This window comes from Corvus kubaryi, unplaced genomic scaffold, assembly GCF_017639235.1.
Source record: "Corvus kubaryi isolate FWS band 111438036 unplaced genomic scaffold, C.kubaryi_AGA036_p1.0 37392, whole genome shotgun sequence".
Taxonomy (NCBI): Eukaryota; Metazoa; Chordata; class Aves; order Passeriformes; family Corvidae; genus Corvus; species Corvus kubaryi.
The window spans coordinates 551403-563072 of NW_024581131.1; the positions used below are offsets into that span (position 1 = coordinate 551403).

Sequence of the window (11670 nt, forward strand, 5' to 3'; positions counted from 1 at the left end):
TACCTCAGTTAACTCAGATGTTAGCAACTTCAGGTAGCAGTTACTAAATTAAAGTGCATCAACCACATTTAAATTTTAGTTACATATAAATTATTTAACCAATGTACAAAGAATAACGGTGGTAGTGACAGTATAGGTAATGATACCTGCTTGTCCCCAGAATTGAAATAAAGCTGACAATTCACCCATAGTCACCCATGACAACAGCAGGGCTTTCTCTGTATAAATTAAAGATCTCTCCAGTGCCAGTAAGAGATTTAAAAACAATGACACACTGGGAAAGTCTAACTGAACAATTCAACTATTTTCCTAGATTTTCCAGAGAGGTTTCTGTTTAAACAAAAAAACCAACCAACCAAAACAATCTGTCCTTTAAAATAATGAAGTATCCTATTATAAAATTTGTTAATTAGACAAGAGGACAGTGATTAGGGAGTGACTGCTGTATCTCACAGAACGAGACAGAGCCACCCCTCTGGCTACTCACATTTTTACCCAGGCATGTTTTAATATGGGAGATCACATCACAGCTTTTAATCCTAATGTTGTTCTGTGCCCTGCTGGTTTATAATTCAAGGCTGAGAAGAATAATCATGGGGGTTTAATTTACTTATGGTTACCTTTATAAATACATTTAACTCTTTTTACCTCTACAATCCAGAAATCTGCTCACGAATAAGCAATTCATCAACAGTCTCAAAGACCACTGAGAAAATTGTGCTTCTGTCAAAACTAAGGAATAGGAGCACAAAATTAGACCATGTAGGTACTCCAGTGTGCCTACAGCATTTAAAAAGTTTGCCACCGTAATTTAGTAGTTGAAAATTACACCCAAACAGTATTTTCCAAATACATCCAAGTATATAGTGAGCCAGACTATTTCCTAGAGGTGCAGGCTAAGTTTCTTGTTTCCAGTCAGTATATAAAGGAAAGGGAAAGAAAGGGTACCTTTGGGAAGGTTAAAGATTTTTCGCATGTTATACTGAAAATCATACAAGAAAAAAACATTACTAATAATCAGTGCATAATTGTGTAAGAAATGTGGCTTCCAAGATTAAAATCCACCATAATTTCTATCTGGAACATTAAGGAGATTAAAATACTGGCTTTCAATAAGGAATGTGAACCTTGAACAACTTTGGCATCAAAAAGAAGATACAATTAAGATGGAACCCAAAATGTACTTCAAAATGGGTGTGAGGGATTTTTTTAACATCCAAGAAAAGATGGATAATTCTTCCCAACATCCTTTTCAGGAAAATAAGCTTTTACAGAAAATGAGGCCCCTAAAAGAGATGTGACACACAAGAAAAAGAGAGGCCATCCAGACTAAATTGCATTTATATAGATGTTTCTGAAGAAAATAAAATAGGAAAGTGTTTTGGATACTATAATCTAAGAGACAAGGAATTGTATGAGGATATAAAAGATCCTGAGCTCAATGTCTTCCTCTGTCATGTCCATGATTGTGAGTTTGGTAAAGTAACTTCTTTTCCTACTACTCATTTATCATCCCCCCATCTCAAAATAGGCAGAAAACTATTCCTTAGGAAGCACTTTGCTCACAAACCAAAAATCAACATGCTGTAGCTACAGAGTCAGCCTAAGCAGGCACGGAAGCAAAGCAGCCCAGTATCCATGTACTACGAAGCAAATAAGATCAGAAAACTGTTGCAGTTTAAAAAAAACCAAACTAGCAGCAAAAGGAGTTTCATCCAACCAGTTTGCAAGGGCTGTTTTTCCGGAGACACTGCCAGCTTGTAGCGAGTTACATTAACTAATTCTGGTATTATATGCCAGTGGTACCCAGAGGCTGGCTATCCTCTGAACTGCTAACAGAGGTCTCTATTGCCAGCATTTTCCATGCACTCAGTTTTTAGGACACCTCATGGATGCAGGCTGCAAAACAGCTACACCACTGCACGCAGCAGAGAAGAAAGGCTTCACAAGCACTGGTGTTGACTAGAACTATAGAGTGAAACAATTCCAGCAGACTCTGCACCTCAAAGGCCTTTCAGCTCCCGTCTACTTGTTTAAGAGAATATTCCCTCTCTTAGACAAAGTATCTTTTAAGAATCCCTAGCACCTTTAATATCATCTGCCTTCCTCCAGAACTCATGGCTCTTCTCTCACCTCTGGGCAGCAGTGAGAATGCAGCCAATGCAGGCAGCTGCAGAGTTCTGACAGTCTGAGCAGAACTAATTTCTTAAAGGGTGAGTAGCTACTTCGGAAGAAAAATAAACCTAATGCCAGATAAATTAAAGGGGTGAGGAGGAATAGTATTTGTTTAAATTGTTTCACAGTGTTTGTTACTGTAGCATGGCTGACTATCAACTCACACACTGTAAAAGAACCAAAGGGAACTGCTGCACACAGAACAATGCCTACGACTTTCCTCTGTTCCAGAGGATCTGGACAATCATACAGTCTCACACAAGAACTCAGCAGCAATGCAGTCTGTTTCTCCCAATTCTAGCTCCTTTCAATGGTCACTTCCAAGATACCCTTTTCTCAATCCTTTGTCCTTCCACTAAGTTCCTTATCCCCAGCTCCATCCCTTTCCCATGAAGTACCAAGTTTCTTCTTCAGTCCTATCATGGTACCACACTCCTAGGACATGCCTCTTCCCAAATATAATCCCATCCTTCTTGTCAGAATAATCTAAAATACTTCCATGCCCACACCAACTCCTTCTGCAACAAGTCCCCAAGTCTTCTCTTGCTGCTGGTCCATGCCGCCCTCACACCACTGTCTATCCCCTTCCTGCCTCTGTGTCAACAGTTCATGTTCAGGCCCACCTTGGAAGTACATCCCCCACAAGAGGCTGGAGCACTGGGATGCTCCCAAACACCACTCCCCAGCTTTCACTCACTCTTCAGGGACACAGCAGCTTTGCTCTGTCACTCTGCTGTGCAGGGAGGAGAACCCTCAGCCAGAAGTGGATGTGCTGCTCCCTTCCAGGCTCTCCTCTTTCTCCCCAGTGGAGAACACTGACTAGCCAGACAGGGCTGGAGAGATGTAGGAAAGACGTAGAGCTGGCCTGTGCTGCACAGAAAAGAGTCAATCTATCAGAGATAATGATGCTACAGTGTTACTTGGTAAGAGTAGTCAAATACAGGAACAAATTGCAGAAACAGGGTATGGACTTTCCAGCCTTGCAGAGGTTCAAAACAACTTGACATTGCCCAGGGCTATCTGGGCAAATGAGACCTGCCTTGATCAGGGCTGAACCACATAACTTCTGAAAGTCCTTCCAACTTCAGCTGCTCTCTGATAATCATTTCAATAATGCATACATACACAACAGCATCACCTTGCTGTTGGTGGATCATCCATCCTCCAAATCTACTCTCCTAACATTTTTTAATTTGCTTTGCTTTTTCAAAACCAGTTGGTTTTCATCAAACTCAAATCTCTTCCCTTGCCTCCACTTTAATCACTCTCTTCTGCTTTCTCCTCAGCTTCCATCAAATTTGTCTCCATTGTTTTTCTAATCTGAATTTCACAAACTTCTTTCCCTAATCCACCTCAATTCTTTTATTCCTTGGCATCTGCATCACTAAGCTTTTTTCTTTTAAATCTCCTGTCTGCCAGGAGTTCTGTCAGTAAAAATCTGGGAGAGAAAGATTTCATTTACCCACTTCAAATATTGCAGCTCATTAGTTAAAAGCAGCTGAAAGTATCCATTTTTAGAAAAAGACAAACGCTGTGGTGGGGCCTGCGCAGCAGCTCGACAAGATTGACACATGTGGATTCTGCTTAATCTCAAGAGCTGTCTTACAGAAAAGACAAGTACAGGCTCAGTCAGGAAGTACTCACTGAAGTGCAAACTTGAGACTTGACTTTGTGAACTCTTGCAAATCTTCACAGATCATACACAAGTTGCAACTGTCAATTTTCAGGCACGTCAATGATGATATTTGAGAAGACTTTCACAAGGACAGTAACGTATCTTGCATTCCTAAAATGATTAGTCACCAAAACATGTCTATGGTATCCATGCAGAGAAAATATTACCATTCTTTGAGATGGTTAGAACACTTCTCACAAAAAATCAGCCTGAGGCAAAAAAATTCGACTGAAAATCTCTGAACTGAAAGGAGTGTCTGACAACAGGCAGTCACCCCCACTCTAACACTGATACCTTAAACAGCCAACCAGCAGGGTACAGAGGTGCAAGCTTTTATTAAAAACACCAAAACAAACCACCACCCCCTGCAAATTACCTGAACAGAAAAAACTACCCTCAGGCACACATTAAGTTCTCAACACTTGGAAACCAAAGGCATGTGAGGGGGGAGATGGTGGCTAAAAATAAAAGATTTTTCATGAAGACTTCATCAAGTTGCCTATCTAGAGAGCACTTCCTGTACTTTTCCCCCTACTAACACTCAAACAAATAGGATCTTCTGGGTGCTATCACTTGTTTTGGAGAAAAGATGCAATGTTAGAAGAAAGGTTTTTATATAAACTCAATCTAGCAACTGGAAACAGGAATTTCCACTAAAAACGATGAATCAAGCAACTAAGAAACAGCAGATGAGATTGAAGCAGCTGAAAAGCAAGGGAAGAGCTGGCAGAGAGCGTGGCTACCGTGGAGCGGAAAGGGGGCTTGGGGCACTTGGGAACCCCCAGCAGCTGAGAGGACAGCATGAGGAGAGCCCAGTGTGCCTGGAAAAGAGCAGGAATTTGTCATTTAAAGAACGACTGTACCACTGTATTGCTGGACAAAAGAGAAAAATCCTGCAGTGACAGTAGCAGAAATTCCTTAAGAGAGACAAAGATGATGCTTAGATGATTAATATGGAATAAAGCTTGTAACAGCAGTCATGGAAGAAAACTTACTGTTATAAAATACAAACTTTGAATGTGCAGAAAAAACTGGGAAAGAATGACACGAAAAAAGCTACTCCAGACATTCAGCAATGTTTTGATTCTTCACTCCCCTCATGCAGACAGCACTGAGAAGTTTGAAATAATATGCATTTATTTCATTTGAAAGGAAACATCACTTTTATTTTTAATACACTTCTAAATAATGTACAAAACCATTGTAATTTTATAAAACTTATAAAAATGGCAAATAAGAATCAATCAAGAAGGGTAAGATGGCAAATAACACATAGCCTCACAATAGTGAAACTTTCATTAAGGAATTTTAGAAAACTGTAGTCCCATGTTTGACAAAGGTGGATCCCAAAATCAATTCAAGTATGTCCACACAGTAACATAATTAAGTTTTTCCTGAATTAAATACTGGCTACCTTAGGGTCCTTAACAACTGATATGATTGCAAATACCAGTAATTTCACAAAACTAGTCTGAGTAATAAAAGTGTGAAAAATCAAAGCTAATACCTACAATTAACAATCTGGTTAAATACAATTCAATTGGTAATTCATATGCATTACAGCCTTCTGAGTATCAGTGCAAAAAAACCTCTGGAAAACTGACTATTCCACACAAAGTTTTTTCAGACAACCCAAGAGGACTTCCAGCATTTTTCCCCCCCACTAATTACATAAAGTCATTTGTCACCTGTAAGCTCAGAAACACGACACAGGAGAACTAAGACCTTTTACAATCTTCTGCTCCCCTACATAGCTGCACGATAATCTTTTCCAGTATTACTGCAGAAACCTGTAGCAGGGTTAGAAATTAAATCTGGATCATGTGGGTGCTTTGATCAAACACTTCAGTAGACGTGGATCTCCTTCTTCATCAACAGCCCTTACCTTTTCCAGGACTTTACTGCACTGAAAAATTGGGGTTTGTGCTGTTGTCAGTCAGACTGACTTTCAGTAAATAAGTGTAACAACTACTTCATGTTGGGCACTTCTTATGTGCTTTCTCACACAATCTCTCTCAAGTTCTTTTACTGTATTTTCTCGAGTCTCTTGTAAAGGCAAAACATAATTAAACAGCAATTTCTACCACATTAATTATCCACAGTATAAAATAATAACAAGGCTGAAATACAGAACAAAAACATCTACTACATAATCTGGTAACAAAAGCTGGACTCAGATAAAGGGTTAAGGTATGCAATTTAATAGCAAATTACACAATCATTTTCTAATTTTCTACATGGTGAAGAAGTGTTGTGAATGATAAAGCACAGGCTCTAATTCTGGCCCTGGAGAAAAACCAGACCAAGACTGAGAGCACTGTCAACTGCATAAGCACTCTGAAGCAGAGGTTTGTAGTCAAATTCAAGGCTCATTTTTACAGTATTTCAACCTTTCTGTTTCACAACAGATACATCCACATCCTGGTAATAATGCACTTCAAGACTAATTCGTTGCCACAGAGTTTGGTATCTCTTCAGAACTGAAAAATAAATGCAAGACCAAATTTATCACTGCCTTAACCACACATCAGACTTCAGTGTGAGCAGTGGGAACCATATTTAGCCTGACAAGATTACTTCATGTTTCAGCAGTCTTTTTCCCCCCAAAGTCATTTCCATACAGATTATATTGCAAATCCCATTGTGAATGTTAGAAGTATTGTCAGATGTCAATGCTTGCATTTTATAGATATATATATAAATTTGGATTAACCAGTGCAAATAAAGAATATTTACAAATCCTTACTCTAACTAATGAGATTATGTATATGCATGTATTTTCACACTGCAGGAATGCTAAGGTTGCTATTATTTTCAAAGGTATGGCATTTAAACACAGGCAGATCAGAAAGCCACCCACCAACAAGTCCTACACATGTAGAAGACTCAGGCTGACTCCTCATTTGATCCCTCAAATATGACTTCTAACTTCACACCTTTATTGAATATATTAGAGAAGAAATTACTGGTTAATGAAAGGAGGCCAGAGTAGTTCCATCAGCACGTGAGCTGTCAGCAGTGCTGACAGAAGCTAATTAAACTCATGCTGCAGCTCTGGGACAAGCACCTCACAGCAAACACCCAATTCCATGACCACAGCTGCCCTGGGTGCGTTATTCCAGCAGCACAGCTTCCTGAGCCAGGGGTTTGAAACAGATCTGGGAGTCTTCCAACAGAGCCAATTCCAGAAATCCTGCATGGAACCTGACAAGCAATTGAGATCCATGCAGGGGTACAGACAACAGGATTCCAAAATGTTTATATTAATAAGGTACAAAAAAGCATATTAATGCAGCTGGTCAATGAGCAATGCACTAATGACACAGTTAGTAGTAGCAGTAACACACAGCAGCAGAGGTTTGGCTTGAGGAAGGGCCATATAACCTGTCCCAAACACCAATTCAAGTATGACTGAAACACCCCTGTGTCATTAGGAATGCACGGAATGAATGGCCTGCAGACCTACTGCAAATGCAACAGTGGAACTCACCTACCAAAACAGCCCAGCAAGTTTCTCTCAACTCAGGTCGCATTTCTCGTTCAGTTAAGACACATTTCTTCTCTCCTGGCCACACTTGTATCATCAATGCTCAGGCAAACCTTCCTTTCTAAAAAACCTCAAACCCATTTCTTTATTGCAGACTGACTGGTAATAAGTTACTTGTGTTTTAATAGTCAAAAAAAGTTAGGGTAACTACTCATAATATGCACACTCAGAAAAACAGCTGAACCTATGGCAGGTCAGCTGATTTTCTGAAAAAACTTACAACATGATTACCAAAGATGAAAAAACCCCAAACTTGAAATAATTTTACAGCACATGTCAGTGAGATAAAGCATTTCATTCCAAATGGATTTTCACCCTGGAACTATGAAGGGATAAACGTAACACCTAACATAGCACCTAACAGATCAATCTGTGTGTTCTTAAAACTACTAGCTTTTGTTGGGTTTGTTTCTACCATCAAGCGCATATATAGCTAAAATATGTATCCAGAAGGCATCCAGGTGATGCATGTCACAACTGTATCTACGTTACTCCTAGAAATGAGCAGTGATGCCTATTTACACAAAAAAATATATATACATACAGTTAATTTCTGAAGCACTTCATGGGGCTACTTACCCCTTAAATCGTAAAACCTCCAGTTATATCGGTGTTTTAAATATAACTGGGAACATCTGGTGATTAAATGAATACTTAAGGGCTAAAAATCTGAAAGAAACTGAGACCTGCTGTTTCTATTGCTGTTTTACTTTCATATCAAACAGCCTTCTAGCTTTTAAACGGTCAAGCAATCACAAAAGTGTCTTATTTACATCACGAAAACAAATGAATTCTGGCCATGCCCTTCCAAATCCTGCAAACCCACTGAGACTGCCAACAGAGGAATTTTGAGTGGGTTGTTTTGTGTGGCTAGGAGTTAATTAGCAATCTGATAACTACCTTACAGATGTATCAGCATTAGCCATGACAGTTAATGGCAGTGCTTTAGCACGGGCTTGTATTTCAGGAACTAAAGGGGCAGCCAGCTGGATTGCCAAAGCCAGATTACAAACACAACTTGAAACACAGTACATCTATAAATACTATAAATAAATCCTAAAAAACTCTGTGCAGCATCATGTTAGCTATGTATGAATATACTTAAAATACAGTCAAACCAACTAACTTGCAAATACAGACCCATCTTCCAATTCTAAAAAAGTCTGTCATCAGAAATTAAGTCCAAGAGCATTAAGCAGGTAACACAGCTTTCTGCTCAAGTGTATACAGAGGGAAACATTCTGCAGTCAGTGAAATACAGACTGAGAGACGCATTACGTAGTTTTAAATGTAAGTCTGATGTCAACCTTGAAAATTGCAAAACTTGCTGGAACTGTAAATTCCATTCAAAACCAAAAATTTCATTTATTTAACAAGTGTTATTGGTGGAGCAAAGCACAATCCCAATATACAATGAAAAAGAGCCATGTAACCTAGAAAATTTTAACAGACTAGTCACTGGAAGCATTTACTAATTTAGTCCAATTTGGTTTTGAGTAACTGATCAATGATCCCTGGTGCACAGAGGGAGAAGCAAAATCATATTCCCTTAAGAAAATACAACTAAGGGCAGATCAAGTTTCATTTAGGTACAGGCAAAATGCCATAAACCCCACTGTGCCAAGATGGGTCACAAGGCTTCCTTCCCCTCCTCCCTAGAAATGGTGTCCATGGAGAGATACCTTCCTCAGACTCCTCACTCCACGCTCAGAACAAGACCTATGCACAAAAGTTACAGAACTTGCACTTCAGAGCTGAACTCCTGCATTCAAGAAGAGGATGCATCCCTTTGGATCACAGTATATCTTAAGGATCCATAAGCTAAGTAGAAACCTCCCTCCCATCTTTTGGGATCTTTTGTGACACAAGCCACAGGAACAGACTACCCAATTCATGCTCTCTTTACCGGGTGCACTGATTTCCTTGCACAGAGGAGATGAAAAACAAAGCTGCCCCCTACTACTGCTGAGCAGAAAGCACTGCTGGTGAGCTGCAGAGATGTGCAAGAGATGTAGCAGCAACACAGGAAAAAAAAGTCAGTGGAAAGGAATGGCCGGCTTGGGATGCTGTGCTATGTACATACATGTCAGAGGCTGCAGGAGTTCTAGAAGATTATCACGGGAAGTACAAATCATGGGGATGGCCAAGGAAGCAAGTACAAGTCAAAATACAGACAGGAGAAAAGTAAGTACAGCAGCACCAAGATGGGTCCCACCTTCCTCATGAATATTTGCATTCTGGCCATTGTAAGGCCTGAAACTGGAAGAATTGCCCTGATTATCTCTGTGTGTGGAAACTCATCCAAATTCAGCCAAGCCCTTTGGAAAGCAATTCACGGTTTCACAGGTGCCAGCTAAAGACTCCTCAAAATGTAATAGTGCTTCTCAAAGACTCCACCTATGCTGAGTATGTGTTAACCCAAAACTCTTAAGGTGAAGACTCACATGCAACAGCAAGGGAAGACCAGCATCCCGCAGTGTAAATGAAGCCACCCCGACCAAACTAAAACCGAGGAATCCTGATCCTAATCCCTGTGCCCATCCCACAGAGCTGCAGGGGAGCAGTCACAGAAGCAGCAGCCAGCACTTGGACCTATCTACCGCTCTAACTCCTGACAATTCCCTTCCCCTGGACAGCACAGGACAGCAAAATGCCCACTGAGCTGAAGCAACACACAACTGGAGATATTCTAAAGAAAAAAACTAATTTACAGCCTAATTTTGGCACCCATTACCAGGGACTACTCATCACTTGACTATTGCTGTGCCTCCCTCCTCTGAGAAATGCACCAAAAGCTACACAAGAATGAAGAGAGTTAAGTCAGTGTGACCTTCTACCTAAAGTACCTTTTACACTTTCTAAAGTATTTGCTTTATTTTAGCCTTTAATATAAAGCAAAATTACTCTTCCTCAGATAGAGTAGTAGAAATGAAATATTAATTATGACAACAGTTTAGGTAAATTATTAAATCAATTTGAAATACACTTCTCAAAACTCTTTCATAAAGTTTATTTTTACATCTCATTTAAGCCGCAATCCATTACCAAAGCAATCATCTATTATTTGACCACATATTCCTGAGGTTCCTTTTCTGCAGTGATACAGACAAATCGCGTTTGACACAAACACACCTTGAAAGCTCAAGGCATTAATGCAGAAATACAAAGAAACAAGCCATGAAAACACGGCTACACCGTACTCTGCCATTCGACGTAGTATACTAGCTATTTGTGCTATTAATGTTAGCACAAAGCTAACAATATGTTATGTCTATGTTAAAAAGCTGCTAGCTGAGGATAACCTAATTTCATTTTTCAGGTACCATCACCTAGAAGCTACAACAGAAATATCTGGTGTATAGTCTGCAAAAACAGCTGACAGACAACATTTGATGCAGAATCTCGATAAAACAAGAGGAAATGCTTGCTTCGAAAGACTGTAAGGTTGCAGTTCCTGTGTCACTGGACCAGAAATAACATTCCTTACAAATACTGGTATCACTCTGCATATGATGGCAGATGCAATTCTTTGATCGTTCAAAATAATCCCTTACCAAAATTTTAAACTTAAGTGCAACCGCAGCCTTGTTTTAACAGAAAATTTAAACTTGCACGGAAGTCACATCATTTTTTTCCGGATGAAAAAGCAACACAAATCAGGCCTTATCAGGAAACAAAATTAAAATCTTTGCATTATTGCAGGCCATTTTTCTAGAGGAGCAGCTTCTCGTTATCCCGTTCTATTAGGAGTTCTAGAGGAAAACAGATGAAGGGAACGACAAGAACAATTGTAAAAAAACAAAAAAGAAAAAAACAAACAAACAAACAAAAAAAAAACCAAAAAAAAAAACCAACCCAAAAAAAGGGTTAAAATGCTTTTGCATTTTGGCGAGGTGAGCGAGATGCAGTAAAACAGCTGGATTTCAGAAGGCCGGGAGGTGCCAGGACCTTTTCCCGTGAGAGCGCGGCCAGGGCCGCGCTGCAGCCCCGCGGCTCGGGGCAGGCACAGCGCATTTTCCTCCGGAGCCTGCGCGGGTCCGGCCGCGCGCCGGGCCCGGGCAGCCCCGGCCGCCACCGCTTTAATGCCGCTCTGCGGCCGACAGCATGGGAATATCAAGTTTGAAAAAATAATAGTAATAAGAACACATATTTAAAAAGCAGAGGGGGAAAAAAAAAAAGCCCCAAACAACGGGGAAAATGTAAAAATAAATGAGCCCCCCCGACTCAGGCACGGCGGGCGCGGGGCCCGGAGCGCCCCGGCCCGTGCCCCCCT

General features: G+C 40.3%; 1 protein-coding gene across 2 annotated transcripts in view; it reads right to left on the bottom strand.

Moving 5' to 3' along the window:
- ZNF143 (zinc finger protein 143) overlaps positions 1-11573 on the bottom strand; it is a 37910-nt gene extending 26337 nt beyond the window's left edge. The window contains exon 1 of one of the 2 annotated variants that reach the window (XM_042038215.1): positions 10952-11573. The gene's annotated coding sequence lies outside the window, so the exon portion shown is untranslated. Of the gene's footprint in view, positions 1-648; positions 750-10951 lie in introns of those variants that run through there. The other variant, XM_042038214.1, reaches the window with a different exon arrangement.
- Between the last annotated feature and the right edge of the window lie 97 nt (positions 11574-11670).